The sequence below is a fragment of the Sorex fumeus genome, unplaced genomic scaffold, assembly GCF_029834395.1.
Source record: "Sorex fumeus unplaced genomic scaffold, SorFum_2.1 ptg000063l, whole genome shotgun sequence".
NCBI lineage: Eukaryota > Metazoa > Chordata > Mammalia > Eulipotyphla > Soricidae > Sorex > Sorex fumeus.
Window position 1 is genome coordinate 45,378,434 of NW_026606120.1, and position 22,320 is coordinate 45,400,753.

Here is a 22,320-nt window from a genome sequence, read left to right on the forward strand (position 1 = left end):
AGGCTGACCCACCCCCTCCAATTTACCCTGGTCTGTTCAGCCTTGTGAGGATCTGAGATTAACTATGAATTTTGATCTCTTTTGAGATTTATTTATGGGTTTCTAAAGCAAGGCCAGTATTAGGTTAGTATAGCTGATCCAGATGTGGTCTGTGGGCATGGCTCTCATGTACCTAACTTTTGGCCATTTAATTTCTTGGAGCGATAGCACAGCAGGTAGGGCATTTGCCTTGCACGCAGCCAACATGTTTGTTTGATTCCTCCACCCGTCTCGGAGAGCCCGGCAAGCTACCGAGAGTATCTCGCCTGCACGGCAAAGCCTGGCAAGCTACCTGTGATGTATTCGGTATGCCAAACACAGTAACAAGTGTCACAATGGAGACGTTACTGGGCCCGCTCAAGCAAATCGATGAACAACGGAAGGACAGTGACAGTGATAGTAAATTTCCTGGTTAACTTGGTCCCAAGTTGTTGGGGTCCGGCCAAAGGCACAGTGACAATTTGGGGGTATCAGAAAGCCTGAAGGCACCATTAGGCTGCTGATGCACTTGCCCCTCAGGTACAGGTTAACCTCCTGGTGGCACCATACCCCCTATAGTTTTTTTCTTATTCTAGTTTTGTTTCTTCCCACTTATACCACTTTTTTATACCTTTGAATTTCCTTTCTGGGGTTACTTTAGATATTCTTGTTAAGGGTTCTATTTTAACTTGTTTTTTGGCTTTTTATCTGTGCTTCTGTAGCTTCTTTAGAATAGGTATAGGATGTAGGATACATCCTCAACTTTTCACCTGTATTGTCTCTGTTGTGCCACTTCACATAAAATATAGAAACTTAGTAACTCATTGAACTCCATGTGACAGTGCTATGGAGTTGATCTGGTTTGGGGTTTATAAACATGCAAGGTTTAGTCCTACTGATTTTTGTTCTGTACTTGTAGTGGTGGGGAGGGGAGCCGGGGGTTGGAGAACCTCACCTGGCCATGCTCAGGGGTTACTCCTGGACCTGCACTCCTCAGGGGACCATATGGGATGCCGGGGATCAATCCCAGATTGTCGGCATTCAAGTCAAGCACCTTCCCCACTATAACCATCTCTCCAGCCCTAGTCATACTGATTTACTGTTAGCAAATTGAGTAACACTGAAGTTCTATGCTTATGAGAGTGGTCATATATGATAAAGTACACATAATAAAATTTAATTAATTCAGAGCTAGAGCACTTACCTTCCACATGCAAGGTCAAGGCAACCACACACAATTTTTTTTAATTTTCATTTGTCTTTTATCTTGTTGCTTTTGGTGTTGTGTGCAAGATAGTGTCATAAAACTTTTTTTATGTTTTTGTTTTCTTCTAAAAATTTATATTTCAGCTCTTTCATTAGATCTTTGAACCATTTTGTTTTTTATGTGTTGTTAGGTAAAGATCCAACTTCATTTTTTTTTCTTTTTTGGATTTTGGGCAACACCCGGCAATATTCAGAGGTTACTCCTGACTGCACTCTGGAATCACTCCTAGTGGTGCTCGGAGGACCATATGGGATGCCGGGATAGAACCCAGGTCAGTTGTGGGTAAGGGCTTTACCTGCTGTACTATCTCTCTAGCTGCCAACTTCATTCTTTAGCATGTGGATATATAGTTCTCCCAACACCAATGTAAATTATTATGGTTTTGCTTTGTTTTAATTGTGCTGGGGGCAGAATCCAGGACCTCGCACATGCAAGACAGGTGCACTCCACCACCAAGCCACATCCTGACCTCCTTTTATGAGAAAAGGTCATTTTTATGTCCTCCTTTAAAGATGTCTTCACCAGATGTAGGTATTTTTCAGCACTTTAAGTATGTTTATCCATTGTCTTTTTGTTCTAATGGGGCTTCTGTCAATAAGAACCTCGAACTTATGCTTTCTGGACCTCTGGCACATACTTTGAATGTGCTTAAGGATGGTAAAGTTTAAGGGCTGGAAAGGATAGTACAACAGGTAAGGTGCTTGCTTTGCATATGGCTGCTATATCCCCAGCATCCCATATGGTCCTAATATTCTGATTAGAATTACATTCACTTTCTTAAATTTTTTCAATCTTATTGAAAAATCTCTGACATTATAAGATTTATTATTAGAATAAAGTATTCTTTGTTTATCGATTTTCTGTTTGTGTTTCTTTATTAAATTTCTTGCTATAAGCAGAAGTTTCGGTTTTTAATTTTTTTTTTCTTTTTGGGTCACACCTGGCAATGCTCAGGGGTTACTACTCCTGGCTCTGCACTTAGGAATCACTCCTGGCGGTGCTCGGGGGACCATATGGGATGCTGGGAATTGAACCCAGGTCGGCTGCGTGCAAGGCAAACGCCCTACCCGCTGTGCTATTGCTCCAGCCCCCTAATTTTTTATTTTTAAATGATTTTGGTGGTGCTAAGGATTAAACCTAGTGCCTCATACTGGAAAGCAAGTGCTCTACTACTGATCTACATGAGTGTGTTTTTTTTTCCCATTACACCTTAAAAAAGATACTTGGAAAGTCTGTCTTTTTTATATTACATAAAAACTTTTACTTTTTGTTTTGGTTTGGTTTGGGGCCATATGTGCTGCTCAGGGGGTTATCCATGGCTCTGCACTCACCTGGAGCACTTGGGAACTGTATGGGATGCTGGGGATCAAACCCAAGTCAGCCACATGCAAGGCAAGTCCCCTTCCCACTGTGCTGTCTCTCTGACTCTCTTACGAAGCTGATCACTTTGGGTTTTCTAGATAGATTCACTTCAAGCAAGTACAATTTTTTCTCTAAGTCATACATCTTATTTCCTAAGAATTATATCTGTTTATATTTTGCCTCACTGCCATAACTAACTTTTAGAAGCATTAACTTATAATACTCATACTAAAATTTTTTTAAATTTTATTTATTTTTGGTTTTGGGGCCATACTTGGCTGTGCTCAGGGCTTACCCCTGGGTCTGTGCTCAGGGATCAGTCCTGATTCTTGCTCAGGGGTCATTCCTGGCAGTACTTTGGGACTGAACGTGGTATCTGGGATTAAATAAGGGTTGCAGCCAAAGTGGCAGCATGAAGGCAAGTGCTTTATCTCCTATGCTATCTCTCCATAATGTTACTGTTACTCTATTGTCACACCTGCCATGCTCAAGGTTAGGGATTGACTCCCAGCCTCCCGCATGCAAAACATACATGGAGCCCATTGTGCTATCTCTCTGGTCCCTGTACCTGGTTTGCTTTTTGGATCTGGAGTACAGGGTAGGGATGGGAGGCGGAGTGCCTCACCTGAAGTACTCAGGACTAGTGCTTAAATGCAAGGCACACACTCCAGCTCTCTGAGCAGTCTCCCCAGCCCTGTTCTTGGGTTCTGTTTTTTATTTTTGCTGTTCATTTTTTGTTGTTGAAATTCTCAAACATACCAAAATGAATCACTCTGTACCTTGAGCGAGAATTATCAACATTTTTGCCAATATTTTTCTCAATTACTTTGCTTGTGCCCCTGCCAAATTTTTGTTTTTCAAAATTAAAAAAAAAAAGTATTTACCATTCTAAAAGAGCGATATATTTCTCTAAATCGCAAAATGTTTTTCCTCATAAAGTCTCCATAACGTTACTATATATATCAAGTGATAATTTGTTAATATCAAATAATCCATTTTCATATATTCCAGATTATTTCAAAAATGTCATTTTAATAACAGGTATGTCAGAATTAAGATCCAATAAAAGCTTTATACTGTGTATTTGTTCCCTCTTGAAGGTCTAAAAGTCTTTTTTTTTTCTTTTTGGGTCACACCTGGTGATGCACAGGCGTTACTCCTGTGTCATGCACTCAGGAGTTATTCCTTGCAGTGTTCAGGGAACCATATGGGATGCTGAGAATCGAACCCGGGTTGGCCACGTGCAAGGCAAACACCCTATCTGCTGTGCTATCTCTCTAGCCCCTAAAAGTCTTTTAATGTCTAATTGTTTCACCACTCCAGTCTTTTGCTGTAATTCATTTTCTAAGATACTTTCATTTAAAAACCAACAGCAGGGGCAAGAGTGATATAACGGGTAGAGCATTTGCCTTGCACGTGGCCGACCCAGGTTCGATCCCCAGCATCCCATATCGTCCCCCGAGCACTGCCAGGAGTAACCCCTCAGCATCGCCAGGTGTGACCCAAAAAGTGAAAAATAAAAAACAAAAACCACCAACAACAATGTTCTCTTGGGGGACATGGAGAGAGTTGGGCCACACCCTCAGCAACTGTTCTTGGCTCTCTGTTCAGGAGTGACTCCTAGCAGTGCTCAAGGAACCATACACAGTGCCAGGAATTGAATCAAGATGTGGAGTTTTGTTCTGGTTTGGGTTTTTTGTGTTTTGTTTTGTTTTGAGACCATACCTGGAAATGATCAGGTCTTACTCCTAGCTCTGGCCTCATGGATCTGAAGCAGTTACATGCAAGGTGCCTCACATCCCATGTTATATCTCTCCAACTCTATTCTTTATTCATTCTAAGAGAGAAAATACTACTTACAGTCTTTGCTTGTCTAAGAATCTTGTTCCTGCCTTGTACATAAATGACTAGCTGGTGTTGGGAAAGAAAAGTCTGTCTGGGGCCAGAGAGATCTTTCTTTCTTACACACGGCTGACCCAAATTCACTCCTTGAAACCCCATATGGTCCCCTGTGCCTGTTAGGAGTGATTCCTGAGTGTAGAGCCAAGAGTAAGCTGTAAGCACTACTGAGTGTGGACCCCCCAAAAAAATAAAATAAAAAGATGAGTCTGGCTTTCTGATTTTTTTTTTTTCAAAATGTGGCAGAGTTGTAAAGACAGGCCTGAAGACAAACGGTATGACCTATCAGGATTTCCTCTGCTGGTACTGTAGCACCATGTGTCCCCACACCAGCATGAAGCAGAAAGGAATGGAAAAGATCTAAATGCTGGAATTTTTTCTTATAGAGTGATTTTTTCCCCCCATTTTTATTGGAAGTTAAAAACCAAACCAAGGTATGTGTGGGCCACAGATGACAGTCGTCTGGTAGGTATGCTTTCATTCTGAAACCAAAAAAGGCACTATTGATACCCTTGTAGGATCCATTTTTACCTTTTTAGCAGTGCCACAATACTGCCACAGTATGCATGACTCTTAATCTCTGTTGCTCCAATGTAAGGTCATTAATGGAGTATTGCTGCAAGGTCTCATCATTGTACTTTACCAAACAGGTAAAGGGTTTAACTTCAGTTGTCCTTTTCTTCATTCCTGTCCCATCTGCAGTTAGTGTGACAGAAAATTGACTATATTGGGTATATAATTATCTAGTGGTGATAGATGTTGGGTTATTTTTTTCACCCCAGTCAGTAGAAAACTGGAAAAGTAAATAAAATAATTAGAAATATACTTAAAACCATTCTAATACTGGGACCCATGGTGGTGGGAAATGGGCACTGGTGGAGGGATGGGTATTTGATCATTGTATAATTGAAACCCAGACACAAAAATTTGTAAGTCTACAACTGTACCTCATGATGTCTCACTAATAAAAATTTAAAAAAAAAACATTTTAACTGTAAGGCATAGTTTTTAAAAGTTATTTCTAGGAGCTGGAGTGATAGTACAGTAGGTAGGGTGCTTGCCTTGCACACAGCCAACCCAGGGTTTGATCTTTAGGACATCATATGGTCCCCAAAGCATTGCCAGGAGTGATTCCTGAAAGCAGAGCCAGGAGTAAGCCCCAAGCATCACTGGGTTGGCCTCCCCCACCCCACCAGAAAAAAAAAATTCTAGGCCAGGAAAACGAAATTGCTCAGAGGGCTAGAGTTCATGTGTTGCAGGAGGCCTGGGTTTGATCCTCTATACAGTATAGTCCTCCAAGCACTGCTGGAGATGACCCTTGAGCACTGGTGTAACTCCCAAGCATCACCATTGTGGCCCAAAGAGAAAAAAGGAGTTTCTATCCTGCCAAGTCAAACACTTTAAGAGTCTCTATTCATTTTATTTTATAAGTTTTTTTTTTTTGGCTTTTTGGGTCACACCCGGCGATGCACAGGGGTTATTCCTGGCTCTGCACTCAGGAATTACTCCTGGCGGTGCTCAGGGGAACCATATGGGATGCTGGGAATCGAACCCCGATCAGCCATGTGCCAGGCAAATGTCCTACCCGCTGTGCTATCTCTCCAGCCCCATTTTATAAGTATTTTATTTTTTTTAAAAAATTCTCTTTGTTTTAAGGCCACACCCAGTGGTCTTACTCCTGGCTCTGTGCTCAAGGATTACTCCTGGTGGGCACAGGGCGCACCATAAAGGGTACCAGGGACCAGACCACAGCAAGTCAAGCACCCTGTCCATTATACTATCTTCCTGGCCCCCCAAAGTGAGACATTCTTAAACACTGCTTATGTGGGTCTATGTCTGTGATGTTTTTCATAATAAATAGCTCTGGTACTTTTCCTATGGGCTGGAGCGATAGCACAGCGGGTAAGGCGTTTGCCTTGCAAGCGACCAATATGACCGACCCGAGTTCGATTCCTCCGCCTCTCTCGGAGAGCCCGGCAAGCTACCGAGAGTATCTCGCCCGCACGGCAGAGCCTGGCAAGCTACCCATGAAGTATTCGATATGCCAAACACAGTAACAACAAGTCTCATGATGGAGCTGTTACTGGGCCCGCTCGAACAAAATCGATGAATAACGGGAGGACCGTGACCGTGACCATGACTTTTCCTATAAAATTCAGAAAGGAACAGTCTAGTGATTCATGCATATGCCTTCAGGTTGAGTCTCAACTCTGCAATTTGCTATCTCCTTCACCAGACCCACTTTACACGACCCTCACCACCTTGTGTCTGCTGCCTGATTTTCAGTTAAACCTTTGCCCAAAGGCCCAGTAAACTGCACTGCAAAAGGTAAAGACAGTGACCAAGGAACTGGAGGTAGTGCAGTGATAGCACACTTCCCTTATAGACGGATCACTCTGATTCAATCTCCAGGATCCCTTATGGTCACCTGGTCACAGTATGGCCCAAAAATAAATAAATAAATAAAATAAAAATTACCTTGCACAAAGCTGACCCAAGTTCAGTCTTTGGCATCCCATATTGGTTCCCTTAGCTTGCAAGGACTGATCCCTGAGTGCAGAGCTAGAAGTAAACCCTGAACACATCTGGAAATGCCCCAGAACAAAACCAAGAAAAAAAAAAGCTACCTGGTAATCTTGCTATCTAGATAAAAGAAACTGACTGTGGAATTAGGAATAACCGGAACGTTATGCTCTTGTGCAGCCAGAGCTCATTCCCAGGGCAGCTTTTTGAATATCCATCTGGGGAATAGAAACTGTTTCACATATTCATATAACTCTAGTTCTTGTCACAATTCTTAGGAATTGGTAATTTTTTTTTCTTTTTGGGTCACACCTGGCAATATACAGGCGTTACTACTGGCTCTGCACTCAGGAATTACCCCTGGCAGTGCTCAGGGGACCATATGGGATGCTGGGAATCGAACCCCGGTCGGCCATGTGCAAAGCAAACGCCCTACCCGCTGTGCTATTGCTCCAGCCCCAGAATTGGCAAATTTTAAGAATATCCTATCAGAAGTTTGGAATTCATTATGCCTGCTCTTTTTGTTTCTTTCACTTGTTTGTTTGTTGTACATTGCTGTGAATTGAACCCAAGGCCTTGCGGCCTTACACATGCAAGGCAGACAGCACTCAACCTCTGAGGCATGTCCCTGACCCTGTTTTCCTTTCTATCATGTTAAAAGTATGTATAATTTTAAATTTTATTTTTAATTCTCTCGGACAGAGGTTCCCAAGTCAATTTGGCTTCCCCTCACCCCTTCTCAATTTTTGGTTTGGGTCACACCCTGGCAGCGCTCGGGGGCTGCTTCCCAGTTTGATGCTGGGAGACCATGTATTGCCGGGAGTCACACCCAGATGTGGAAAAAACCCACAGGTCCAAGAACTGGATGAAGAAACTGTGGTACATATACGCAATGAAATATTGCTCGGCCGTAAGGAAAATTAAAGTCATGAAACTTGCTGCTACATGGAGGGACCTGAAGAGTATCATGCTGAGTAAAGTTAGTCAGCAAGAGAGACCAACACAGAATGATCTCTCGTGGGATGGAAAGAAACATATTGGTAGAATAACAAATACCCAAAGACAGTGGAAGCAAAGAACATGAGAATGGTATTCATAGGAAACATGCCACTTGAGGGGCTGGAGGGTAGGAGGGTAGGACAGGGGCGCGGGGGGAACGTCTATAGCAGAAGGAAGCGTTCAGCCAGAAGGAGATGATGCTGAAAGGTGGGGAACTGTTAGGTATGAAACCCTGTCAGCTACAGTAAACCACAGTGCAAGAATATTTTTTTAAAGGCAGACTGGTGGGAGGGAGGCAAATGGAGGGAGGATAGGGTGGGGGGTGGGGTGACTGGGAATTGGACATTGGTGAAGGGATGGGTGATGAGAAATTGTGTGCCTGAAATCTAGTCATGAATAACTTAGTAATTTCATGGTGACTAAATTTTGAAAAATGAATTTTTTTTGCTCTTTGGGGGGGTCGTACACAGTGATGCACAGGGGTTACCTCTGGCTCATGCACTCAGAAATTACTCCTGGTGGTGCTCAGGGGACCACATGGATGCTGGGACTTGAACCCGGGTCAGCCGCATGCAAGGTAAACACCCTACCCACTGTGCTATCATTCCAGCCCTCTAGTTAAGTTTTTTAATGAGAAAAGAATCAAAGCCAGGGCTCCCAAATGGAAAGCATGCATTTCTTGGGGCTGAAGAGATAGTACAGTGGGTAAAGTGCTTGCCTTGCATGTGGCTGACCCAGGTTCAATCCCTGAGCACAGAGCCAGGAGTAAGCCCTGACCACCGCTTACTCCTGACTCTGGTGGGGGGGGGATTAAAAGTGTGCATTTCAGTTCTCTGAGCTATCTTCGTGCCCCTTTTTAAAATTTATTTATTTTTGTATATGTCTGTGATGCTGAAGATTGAACCCAGAACCTTACACATGTGAATCATGAGCTCTGCTGCTAAGCCTCATCCGTCCCCAGCCGCTCTACCATGCCTTTTCAGAAAACAAAATCACCCCTACCGTTTGCATCTGATGCTATTACTGCTCCCAAATTCGGGAGGGATGGGTAGGGTTAGCAGTTTTGCCCACTTTATACTAGAGGAAGGGGGGGAATATTTCATTTTCATTTCTTTTAATTTTGTTATTGGGCCATACCATGTGATACTCAGTCATTACTCCTAGCATTGAACTTAGGAATTATTCCCAGTAGTGCTTGGGAGACTATCTGGGATCCCAGGAGTCTAACCCATTGGCCCTGTGTAAGGCTACCTCCTGTACTATCCTGCAGCTATGAAGTTACACTGTAACTTTGTAACTTGAAACTCAAGAACTTGGACTTTTCAAAAATAGTGATAATTTTTTTGAAAAGGAAAGAGAGCAGTGATAGAAAATTTTATCTAGGAAGACCGTAAGCCTTTCATTATCAATACCTTCCTTCTTTCTTCAAGGTATTAGGACTGATCAGGGTGCAGGGCAACTGATACAGAGTAGAAGTAAGTCACAACTAAAGACATTGGCACGCCTATAAGAAATTTAAATAACAGGCAGACATATAGAGATTTGTAGATTTGTACTTGGTGCCAGCTAAACCACAAAGAAGATACTACATTTATGGTCCAGGGAAGTTAAATATTTGTGGTCAATTTAAAATTCAACATAAAACTCCCGTCTGTGATGGAAGCTGTCCAGAAAATGCATGGAAGGCGTGCAAGTTATATGAACTCTCCACAGGGCCTCTCACCTGGATGAGCTGGAAGAGACTATTCTTCCTCCACACTGGCTAGTTGGCAGCCCTTTCTGGGAGGGAAAGAGCACCCTGCCTCTCCAGTTCTTTATCCAAGAGACGCACTCTTAAGTCCTCTCTTCTTTGTGGTTCACTCCTTCACGTCTGATTAAATGGCAGTTTAGGAGCCATTTTTCAGCTGTCTTGTATAAAATAACTTTATGTAAGTTATATATTATATTCTGACTGGAAAGATAACCCAAGGAACTGAGCGCATGCTTTGTATTCAGGAGACTTTGGATTCGATCCTTAGTACCACATGGTCCCCTGAGCACTGAGTTGGGGGTAGCCTCTGAGCACTGCTAGGAGTGGACCGAAATAAAATTAGTCAATACTTTCTACCACCTCATTACTCTATCCATCTTTATTCTTTTGTTGTTGTTGTCATATTTCCCACTACTTGTCCTATTTATTTAGTTTCTCAGTCCCACAAGAATGTTAAATTCTGTGAAGGCGGGGCCATTTTTATATTCACTTCTCTGTTCCTGATGACTTGAATAAAGCCTTCTCCACATGGCAAGTGGTTAATAAATATTTATTGAATGAATTCAGTGGAATGACTGTGTTTGAATGTTTCAGGAAGTACTGTCTAGGGAAGAAAAAGTTATACTCTGTTGACTGTAAGATCAGCCTGAAACAGCTCTAGCTTATGACTTTCTGTTCTGTGCTAGCTATGTATGCGCCCACATAAGGTACCTCATAGAGTACTAAACTTAAGATATTTAAGGCAACTGGCTGGAGCTATAGCACAGCGGGTAGGGCATTCGCCTTACACGCGGCCAACATGGCCGACCCGAGTTCGATTCCTCCGCCCCCTCGGAGAGCCCGGCAAGCTACCGAGAGTATTCGATATGCCAGACACAGTAACAACAAAGTCTCCAATGGAGACATTACTGGGCCCGCTCGAGCAAATCGACGATCAACGGGAGGGCCTTTACCTTTACCATACCAAAACATAGAGTTACAAGAAGAGATTGAATTAACTCTGTTTAATTTTCACCACAGAAAGTGTCCCCATGAACTCAAGCAGTAGTACAGTGGGTAGAGCACTTGCCTTGCACATGGCCAACCCAGGTTCGATTCCCGGCATCCCATATGGTTTCCCCAAGCCTGCCAGAAGTAATTCCTGAGTGCAGAGTCAGGAGTAACCCCTGAGCATTGCCAGATGTGAACCCAAAATAAGAGATAAGGAAGGAAGGGGGGAAGGGAGGGAGAGAAGGAGGGGAGGCAAGGAAGCAGGGGAAGGAAGGAAATTATGTGTTATTCATCTAAATTTAAAGTATACTCTGTGAAAATGGGTTCCTAATAGTCCAGTCCTTATATTTCAGTTAAGGATTAAATGACATAACATAAATGAAAATGCCATTATTTTAGACCTGGGAATAGCCAGCAGTAGCACCTCTATCACAGAAGCCTGAAATCCATAAGACTTGAATTCCAACTGGCACTGCCCCACATGCCCAAGCACAATCCCAGCCGCTGTACTGTTTGGGATCCTCAGAAATACAACAAAAATAAGTAGTCTCCAGTGCACTGCCACCAAATGTGTAGAGACCCAGATGTTGCAGAAACAATAGAACAAAGGAGGAAAAGAAAAATTTCAAAGAAAAAAATGCTGGGGCCAGAGCAATAGTACAAGCAGATAGGGCATTTGCCTTTCACACAGCCAACCCAGGTGCAATCCCTGGCAGCCTGCATTATCTCTGGGCACCACCAGGAGTAATTCATGAGTGCAGAACCAGGCATAACCCTTGAGCATTACGAAGTATGGCCCAGGTCCCCTTATCATCTTCCCCCCTCAAAAAAAAAGAAAATGCTTTTTAATTTAAATTTTTTAAAAAGTCTTTTAAATGAAAGTATGTCTTTCATAGAGGAGATGACTTCAGATAAATAACCAGAGCCAGCCAAATGCTAAACCAGATTCTCCAGGCCAGAGCTGTAGTACAGCAGGTAGCGTGCCCAAGTTCTAGCCCCAGAACCCAATATGGTCTCCTGATCACTGCCAGGATGACCCAAATAAAACAGATTCCCATGCATCTTTTTTTTTTGCGATTTTTGTACATTTTATTTTCATAATGTAGTTTCATAAAATAGTTTGAATGTTATCTGTAATGAACTATTGTGAACACTAGTTCATTACAGATAACATTCAAACACCCCACTGGTGAGCGTCTTTCTATCACAGTAAGAGGGAAGTGTGTGAAGGTTGTTTTATTTCATTCTGGAGCCTTTTAAGCCATATATAAGAGAATACAAGCAAGTATGTTAAAACCAAATAAACGTGTGTCACTTTAGGTGCATCAGTGAGCTAGAGTTTAAGAGGCCAAGTGCCCACAAATGTGGCCATGTGTTCCAGGAAATATTGCGTTGCTCTCTTCTGGGAGCTTTAGTTTATAGTCTCTGGCTATTGGCCATTGATGAGATTACATAGCCCTGGGGGCAGCTTGTGGGTGTGACTGCCAAGCTACTGGAAAACTGGGGAGCTGGGTGGAGGAGGCCCAGCCGCAATCTGAGCAGGCTTGGAGATCTCAGCCATGGTCCTGCATACCTGGGTTCCTCTGCCAGTTCCTTCATGGGTGAGGCTTGTCCAAGCGTGTGGAGAGTGGCCTTGAGCCTAAGTATCTTTTCGTATCATGCCGTTTCTGTTGCTGTCTAATTAATAAGAATTTCCTTAGAGCTTCCACCATACCTGTTTTCTTCACTTTCGGGTATGGCATCTTGCAGCTCTGGATATAGAAAAATTGTTAGGTTTGCTTTTTAGACAAAGATTTAGGAGCAGCCCACAGCTTGGAAACTGGCCTCATATGCTGCGGGGGAAAGGCAGCTGGGGTAGAGAAGGGACCACTAAATAAATGATGGTTGGAGGGCTTACCCAGGATGGGAAATACATGCTGAAAGAAGACTATGGACCAAACATGATGGCCACTTAGTACCTGTATTGCGAACCATGACACCCCAAAGGACAGAGAGAGTAAGAGGGAATGTGCCTGCCACAGGGGCAGGGGGGGAGGATGGAGTGGGGGTGGCAGAAGGGATACTGGGAACATTGGTGGTAGAGAATGGGCACTGGGGAGGAATGTGTATGCGATCATTATATGACTGAAACGTAAACATGAAAGTTTGTAAGTCTAACTGTATCTCACGGTGATTAATTTTAAAAAAAAAGATTTAGGAGCAGCAAGAAATCAAACAGGACTCAGTTTGTAGGCAGGTATGTTTTATCCCAGGATTCTCCTGTGAGGCATAACCTCAATGAAGACCTTGTAAGAATAAACCTTAAAAGTTAGTGAAGAATAAGCAAAACACCAGTTTGGATGTAAAGTCATGCTCTCCTGGGTTTCCCAGTGTTTCTCACACCAGCCCCCCTTCTGTAACCTTCTTCTAACACACACACTTAGCCCTGGCATATAGTTCCATGAACTTGGGACTTGGCCCCACCCCCACCACGCTCGTTCACTTTCTATCTTTCTCTGCCCCCATCCTTTGACTGTTCAGTTTCATTTTCCACATCCTCAGCCTCTTCCATTTCCAAATTAAATAACCCTCACCAGTGACTTGTTCCATCAGAGCGGTTTAAGAACACAGGACAGTGAACTGAGGTTCAGAAGGTGCTGGTAAAGCCAAGACAGTCCTTCCTAAAGAGGCCCAAGATAGCTTTGTCATCAACTCCCCTAGAAATTCACAGCCGGTGAGCAGAAAGGCTGGCAGTTTGGGTGGTAGAATGTCTCTTTAACACTGTAATCCTCTAGCAGCTAGCAACTAGTTCTCACATAGATTTACAAGTCAGAACCTGGAGCTGGATAGATTGCATACTTCGTTTTCCATAGAAGACAGAGCACTTTGTAGTTGGCATTACTCCCCCACTTTTTTACAGCATGGAAGCCCAACAGGAAATGGCAGTCCTATTTGTGTTTTGGATTGTGGTTTGAGTCCTTACTGAACCCCTTTGTGAACTCCTGGAAAGGTCTAGATCCCTGCCCTGCCTGACCTGAAGGGCAGTATTCCCAGCTGTCAGCACATCCTTGGGAAGAGGGTGAACTTCAGATGCCTATTAGAAATCCTGCAGATGAGAGAAGACCCAGAATTTCACTCTTTCTTTCCTGTCAGCAAGGACATGTAAGTTTCCTGTCTGCCTTGTCATCAGCTTTGGAACACTTTCCTCCTCTGTATGCAGTGATCTGTGAGCGGCTCCATTTATTATCCCAGCACTCCCTTTCACTTTGTCGTAATCAGATGGGTCTGGTTAATTTTTGCCCTGTGACAAGCCGGCCTTTTCCTTGTCCTTGCAGAGTCGTTCCTCTGGGATTTAGGACCTCTCTGACCATAATCTCCTACTCTTTCCTTCTCTCTCTTCCCTTTCAAACTATGGTTCACGTAAGTAGATTCCTCTGAGGTCACCAAGGAAGGTCAGTATGTGTCATTTGCCAGTGTAGGAATCTTTTTCCCTCAGTAAGCAGAGTTCCCTTGAGAGACCCCCTTCCTTCCTCCTTTCATTAAAAACGATGTTGGTGGTTATCTGCTTGAATTCAGGCATAACTGAGCAGGGAACAATGGCATGTTTGGAGTGGTCCAGCCAGACAAAGGGAAGTTAACTCAGCCAGAGAGAGCAGACAGTTGAAAACTTTCCTTGGAAACAACAAAGAAGAGAAAGAGATGGAGTGGAAATAAAAAAAAATTCTGAGGCAGGAAGCTTAATCCGAAATCATCATCTCTTTTCTAAACCAGGTCTTCCTACTGAAAAGTAAGCTAGTCTCTCCTTCTTACTCACATGTTGCTTTAAGATCAAGGATTACTAGAGAACAACACACACTTTGCTTACATAGTAAGTTTCTTGGATTAACAGATTTGTTGATCTTTTGGATGCCAGATGGGCAGAGGGAGCTTTGATTTGATTTGTCTTGTTCCTATGTTCTCTAATGAACTTTCCTCTCTATGCTGCATCCAGAGTTCAAGGCTGTGTAGTGCAGAAAACTTTCTGAAAACTCTCATGGTTTGGATTTTTGGTTTTTGTCTTAAGGTCTTTTAGGTCTCTAGCAATCACTAATTTCCTTCCCATATCCATTCAGCTTCTCAGTTAATCAGCTTAGATCTTGTCCTGATGTTTTCACCATACTGGGAAATGCAGTGAACTGGAATGATCAAACTCTGTAGAAGAGGTGCTGTGAAAAATGTTTAATTGTAGTATCTGTTTTAACCTTGGTTTAGCCAAGCATCTGTTTGTTCAGTTTGTGTTCATCTAAATGCAGATTTACCAGAACTGTTCAATTTGTCCTGGGGATGGACAAGACCTTTCAGTGAGAAGGAATTGGAGTCTCTCTCTCTCTCTCTCTCTCTCTCTCTTTCTCTCTCTCTCTCTTTATTTGTTTTGGGGTCTTATTGAGCATAATCAGGGGTGACACTTGGTTCTGTGCTCAGGGATCACTCCTGATGGAACTGGGAGCCATATGCAGTGCCAGTTGTTCAGAGTGTGGTCAAAGTTAGTGCAAGTCAAACATCTTAACTCCTTTATTATCTCCCAGGTCCAAATACCTTTCTCTAAAGGTCGTTGTGCCCTTTGCAAGAATATTGTTACCTTTCTAAGAGGTCACAAATTTTGGTGGACTGAACTCAGACTCTGGAGTAAAACAAACTGGGTTCAAATCCCAGCTTACTGGAAGTTTATTTCCTCAGAGCTTCGGTTCCTCTTCTTTCTTTCTCACAGGATTATTGTAATATTCGAATGAAATAGCATAGTCTAGTAACCATTGAGTCACCACTTCATCTCCACTAAAGAGTTCCCAGAAAATGGGGTATTTTAGCCACTAAGTGATCAGCAAAAACTGCAGAGGAATGAAATGCTGTTCTACTTGCCTCTACCCTGAACCTCCTTAAAAAGCTTTGGCATGCCTTTGCATTTTCATTTCTAAGATGTGCCCTGCCCTGGGTTTGTTCAGTTCCGTTCCCCCCACCACCCCCACCCTACCCCCCTCCACTTATGAGAATTATTTCATGATCAGTACCCAAGGGCTTTAGAACATCTGGATGGTGGTTCTCCTACAAGGCAAGCCTGATTCCTCTCTGCCGCCACGCCGCAGAGGCGTTGCTGACAGACTGATCTCCAGGGACCACTCCTTACCTCTTTGCACCTTGGCTTTTCTTAAGGGGCCCTTCCTGGCTTTGGAGCCGGTGAGAAGTTAATCCAGAAAGCTTGTCCTTAGCCTCCACAGAGCTCATAGGTTTGGCTTGTACCCACCAAGTGGCCTAGAGGGAGCTACAGGGTGTCAGATACAGCCATGGGAAAGAAACAGCTCACCAAAAAGAAAAAAAAAAAGCCTGGTGTGTGAGCCAGCAGCTCCCTGCTGCCTGCTGGAGCAGACTCCATGAGGCCGCTGACAAGAGTCTTCAGAACACTAAACAGGTGATTAAAACATCAGTATAAGGCTTTCCAAGCCTTGCAGAAAGCCAAAAACTTAGTTTGGACACCAACAGAAATTTTCCGCTCTGGAGCTTTATAAACTGGTCTGCTGTTTCTTCCTCTGCTCCGTGGCCAGAGGGGAGTTCTGTGCTAATGATTCCATAAAACCCTCCAAGTCTTCTTGAGTAGCTTATCGTCTGAAAAGAATGTATACCACCTTTTTCTATCAGGAATTTATCCAGCCTCTCACTGTTAGTTCAGATTCTGAATCGTTATTCCTTTCAGAAAGGCCAGACCATTCTTGGCACTGTCTCTTTTAAAAGAGAGTTGAACTCCAGCATCAAGGTCAATGGCAAACTGTCTTTACTCTCCTCTGTGCCAAGATGACTGCCCAGAATCATAGAAACCTTTAGGAATGGAAAGAGAACTTCGGAATCATCTACATTTTGCAAACAAGATTCAGCAATTTGCCCAAGATCATCCAGATTTGCAGAGCATGAAGTGAACTTTCCTCTCCATCAGTGTGGGTTGCTTGTTGTTTTGGGTCTTGGGTCACACCCAGTGATGCTTAGGGGTTACTCCTGCCTCTGCACTCAGGAATTACTTCATTACTCCATTACTCCTCGTGGTGCTCAAGGGGATCATATCGGATAGCAGGGACTGAACCCAGGTCGGCTGCATGCAAAGCAAACACACTACCCATTGTACTGTGACTCAAGCCACTAGACCAGTGTTTCTCAAAGTAGTTCATAAAGCCTTTGGTGGTTGAGGGAGTTGGGGGGGGAGGGTGGGCAGAGCACAGCAGGGTGCTCTTGCTCAGTTAATGAAGATAGATTTCCTAGAGAATGCTGAATGATTGGTTGGTTTTGATTTGGGGCCACACCCAGCAATGCTCAGGGATTACTCCTTGCTTTGCACTCATGAATTACTCCTGGCAGTGCTCAGACCATATGGGGTGCTGGTGATCAAACCCGGGTTGGCCACATTCAAGGCAAATGCCCTCAAGGCAAATTATCGCTCAACCCTGAATGATTTTTTTCCTCTGAGAAAGGAGGAGTTAGATAAATGTGGTAACCTCTGCACCAGATCCTGCTTTCCCCTGACCCATGGCTTGTCCGCTACCCAGAAGGACTAAAGCTCTTGCTGCACAAACTAGCAGCAAGAGATTGTCTGCTTGAGTTTCTATGTTAAAGTAACTTTTTCTGCTTACGCAAATAATTAGCATAATTTGCCTCACCTAATAAATGCCCTGGATCCTTCAGAGTTAAGGCCAGTTAAAACACTAATAAGGCACAGAGGCACATGCCAGCTCACCCACTTACTGCTGCATGACCTTGAAAAGTTACTGCATGCTACTGTGTTTCGATTCCTTCATCTGTAAAATGGGCATACCAGCAGTGCCTGCTTCACAGAAGTGTGGGACTTAGATGAGTTACTACCTGTAGATCTGTTGGCACTCTGCCTGACTTGTAGCTTCCATTTACTAAATTATTCATAGCTCCCAATGGTAATTAAAGGTCACTAAGGTTTTCTTATGCCCTAGCAGACCCCCCTCAAACTCCCCCGAGAAGCAGCTCCCATAAGAGATAAGGATAGAAGACTAGTAAGTCATCATATCTGACTTCAAATCTCATTTAACTTTCTGGTATTTGTTTCCTCATCTCTATTACGATCTAACATACTGATATTTTTCATAGGTTGCTGAGAACTTACTGGATTTTTGTTCTTTTGTTTTGGGGTATATACCTGACAGTGCATGGGGCTTACTTCTGACTCTGTACTCAGGAATCATTCCTGGTGTAGAGCTCAGGGAACTGTATGAAGTGCCGGGGATGGAACTAAGGACAGCCACGTGCAAAACGGATGCCTTAACCCCTGAACTATATCTCCACACCAGCTTTCTAGATTTTTACAGTGCCATGAAAAAGTGTAATATACTGTGTTTTTACACCACAGCAAAAGTTGTGTTGTGCTTTCAAGAGCAGACTAAAATTGTGACAACCTTCACCTGGCCTTCCGTGCTTTAATGCACGCGACCCTCAAACTTTAGTGTCATAAATATCTGGAACACTTTTTTAGAATGCACATTCCATGGCACTGTCCCAGAAACACTGATTCATTTAGGCCAAAAGAGAGTCCAGGAATCTGCTTTAAAAAAAAAAACTGTTTGGGGGCCAGAGAAATAGTGCAGTGGCCAGGGTGCTTGCCTTGTACCCAGCCTATCCAATTCAGACCCTGGCACCGCATGTGGTCCCCCCAAACACTACTAGGAATGATCCCTGAGCACATACAGAGCCAGTAGTAAGTCATGAGCTTTGCTAGGTATGGCTCTCCTCCCAAAAAAAAAGACACTTCTTGGTGTTCATAGATAACAAAAACAAACAATTCTAATATTTAATAAGATTGTTTTGTTGTCAGCCATTTGCCTTATACTTTTTTCAAAATCTATGGATAGACTTTTTTTTAACCTATTTATTTACTTTTAGCTTTTTGGATCACACCTGGTGATGCTCAGGGGTTACTCCAGACTCTGCACTCACAACCATATGAGATGCTGGGGATCAAACCCAGATCAGCCTTTTGCAAGCCAAACACCCTACTCAATGTACTATTACTTCAGCCCCTATGAGTAGACTTTAGTTAGCTTTAGCTAGCAAAGCTTGTCTTGTTTCTAACTATGAGGCATGGACCATGTTTGATACCAAGGTCTCTAGGTATAGGACCTGAAAATGTAATTTTTTTTCTGAGTCGGGGATCAAACCCATAGCTTCACAAATGCACAGCAAGTGCTCTACTGCTGTACTAAAATCCTGGCCTGAAAAGGCAACCGTAAGTGGCTTTATACCTCAGCCCAGTCACAGAGAAGTTTCTCTGTATCATTTATTTTTTAATGTACTATGATTCTCAATATGTGGGTATGATTTTTTTTTTTAGCACATGACATCAGTGCTTTGAAGAGCATAAGTCTCACCTCTTGTTGAGGAATGGTGTACCTTGCCTTGGGGCAACAGCCTTCAGTGAAGACAAGGCAAGACTTGCCCAGAGCTTGGCTTCTTAGAGTATCAGATTTCAAACTAGAAAGTCTAGGCAGCCTGTCAAGAAAAAGCACCGACCCTCCTGAGCCTGAACATCTAAGGGGAGCACCACCCAAAAAAATCACATCTCGAAGTCCGTCTAGTATGTCTGTGTTGCACAATACAAGGAATATGATTCACATAATATTTATAGTATGACTGGCACCCTTCCGTGATTATAATATCCTGGAATTGCCACCTTTCTCCCATCAGTCATCTGTGTTGTCTAAGGACTCGTAGTGTTCTTTGATTTCTGCAGACATAAATACACACACACACACAAGCACACACACGCTTACATTGATAAGGAAGATATTATTTAGCCACCTATATGTAAACAGTTTGGAGGCTTATTGATTAGCAGCTCAGATGTGTCATTAGTGCAAAGTGATGAACAACAAAACGAGTGCCTTCCCCCACCACCACCCCCACCCCCATTTGTATAATTGAGGTATCTATAACAGAGCAAGGAGGAGATGATTTTTTCTCTGCTGCCAGATTACACATGGATACTTACTCCAGGAGACACATTAGCTTAGTGAAAGTCTTAGTGAAAGAAAACCAAGATATTCAGGAGACAATTGAAGTAAGGAATAGTTGAAGGAAGTGGGACTGTTTAGCCTAGAGATGGCATCATATAGCAGACTTCAGTTAACCTGAGGTCAGTCAGGTAGAAACAAAATTTAAATAGGTTTTGTGGTCCCAGAGAGAACAGAATTGGAAGTCCTTAGATTTAGGCTTAAAAGGAATAGGCAATTCTACCAACTAGGAAAGTCCAGAAATGGAGTGGTCTTCCTAATAGGAAATGAACCCGTTTGAAACTGAAGACGGTTAACAGAGTTCTCATTCCCATGGTCAGGACTTGGAAGTAAATGGGGATGAAAATTTGTTAATGCAGTTAATGGTAAAAATTATATATCTCTTAAATACTCAGTAGAGATGATTTTAAAGATCTCCCACAGTCTTAAATCCTTTCCTCCTGAAATATTCAAGAAATGGAATTTTATAGAGGAGGTTCTAGTGTGGTTTTGAACAGTGGTTAACTATAGTATATGAATAATACAGATGTCCAGGACTGCTAATAAGGCCAGAGAAGATGAATGAAGTGTGGACCTAACCCACAGTTGCTGGAGTACAACTGTGAACCAAGAAGTCAGTGTGGAATCACTGTACAATCCCTTTCCTAACTAAAGCTTCTGTGAAGCCAACGACTTTATGTACTTTTTCCCCATCTTGTGCCAAAGATGTCTGGTATAGCCCCTACCACTTAGTGAAACCTTGAGAAAAAATTGTAGACTAGGCTGACAGACAGTACAAAAGTTTCTTGAAAAGAAAATGAATTGATAGGGCTGCAGAGAGAGTGCAGTGAGTAGGACACTTACCTTGCATGTAGCCGATCTGGGTTTGATCTCTGACACCACATATGGTCCCCCAGGCCCCACCAGAAGTGATTCCTGCGCACAGAGACAGGAGTTGCCCTTGAGCATTGCCAGGTGTACCTCTCCCCCCCCCCCAGAAAAAATAAAAAGGTGAGGGGTTCGAGTGATATACTCAGGGAAGGCATTTGCCTTTCACATGGCTGGCCCAGATTCAATCCCTGGCATCCCATACGGTCCCCCAAGCTGGTCAAGAGGGATGCCTGATCAAGTACCCATCCCTCCATCAGTGCCCATCCTCCACCACCATGGGTGTAACTGAAACCCAAGCACAAAAATTTGTAAGTCTACAACTGTACCTCATGGTGTTTCACTAATAAAAATATATTTTAAAAAAAAGAGTGATCCCTGAGTGCAGAAATAGTAGTAATCACTGAGCACCACTGGGTGTACATCCTCTCTGCCCCCGCCCACAAAAAAAAAATGAGTTGATTTGTATGTTTGGGAATATCTGTGAAATCTCAAATACAAGAAAGAGCAAATGACATGCAGGGAAAGAAGGTTGCTTGGGTCTTAGAATTGAGAATTTGGAGGAAATAGCAAATATCTGATGGGGAGGAGTAAGTGGTAAGGGGTTTGTATACAGATTAAGAAAAATAGAGATTGGGATTTCATTCTGTAGCAGGTCTGAGTCCAAGGGAGTTCTCTAACCTGAGTGCCTCAGGGCCCATTAGCTTAAAATGAGTAAAGAAAGGGAAGCAGGATTAGAATCCTAAGTGCTGTCAGTAAGGTATTGAGGTTTGAGGGGGAATTTATTTCACAATACTGGGAGCCTTTGATGTAACCCAGAAGTTCCCAGACTTTTTTGGCCTGTTGCCCCTTTTCAGGGAAAAAAAAATCAGGGGGCAGGAATAATAATAGTACAGTGGGTGGGGCATTTGTCTTGCATAGCTGCCAACCTGGGTTTGATCCTCGGCACCCCATATGGGTTCTTCAAGCACCACCAGGTGTGGCTCAAAAAACAGAAAAAGTGAGGGGGGATGTGGCGGGGGAGTGGAATTAGTATATATACCTCTGAAAATCAAGGTATGTACACTTCCTTTTTTTTGTAATCTTGGGCCACACTGAGCTATCCTCAGGGCTTAACCCTCCTCGCTCTGCATTCTGGAGTGACTCCTGGGGGAACTCTGGGATCGTATGGAGTGCTGGAGATCAATCCCTGGTCTGCCACATGCAGGGCACACACCTTCCCTGCTATACAGCTCAAAAAAAAAAAAATCTACCTTCTTTACGCAGACAAAGTATGTCCCCTCCGACCCCCGCCGCAAATCATTCGGTTCACCCACTCTGGGAAATACTGATGCAGATAATCAGAATGCGACACCGCTAGCCCTCCCTCCTGAGTGGAGTGGGCATTTTGCTTTGTTGTTGTTTAACCCTGAAGTCCTATAACAGGGCACACAGTAGGCACTTAGTGAATTTTTGTTGAACTGAACATTGGTTAAATTCATTTGAATTTGTTGAATGCTACAGGTGTCTCAGAAAAGGCACTTTTTCCACTTAACACATAAAATAAAACTAGGAATAGATTTGGTAAAGAAACAATACAAACTAAGAGATGATCTCCTGCTCCAGCTTTCTAA

General features: G+C 43.2%; 1 protein-coding gene and 1 non-coding gene across 2 annotated transcripts in view; one reads left to right on the forward strand and one right to left on the reverse strand.

Annotated features, from left to right (window-relative positions):
• Positions 1-22,320, forward strand: part of SMG6 (SMG6 nonsense mediated mRNA decay factor) — a 283,804-nt gene that overhangs the window by 223,447 nt on the left and 38,037 nt on the right. The gene's annotated exons all lie outside the window — the stretch shown is intronic.
• On the reverse strand, positions 4,782-4,914 carry LOC130036349 (small nucleolar RNA SNORA55). Its single transcript, XR_008794385.1, has one exon. It is a non-coding gene; the product is annotated as a small nucleolar RNA SNORA55 (small nucleolar RNA).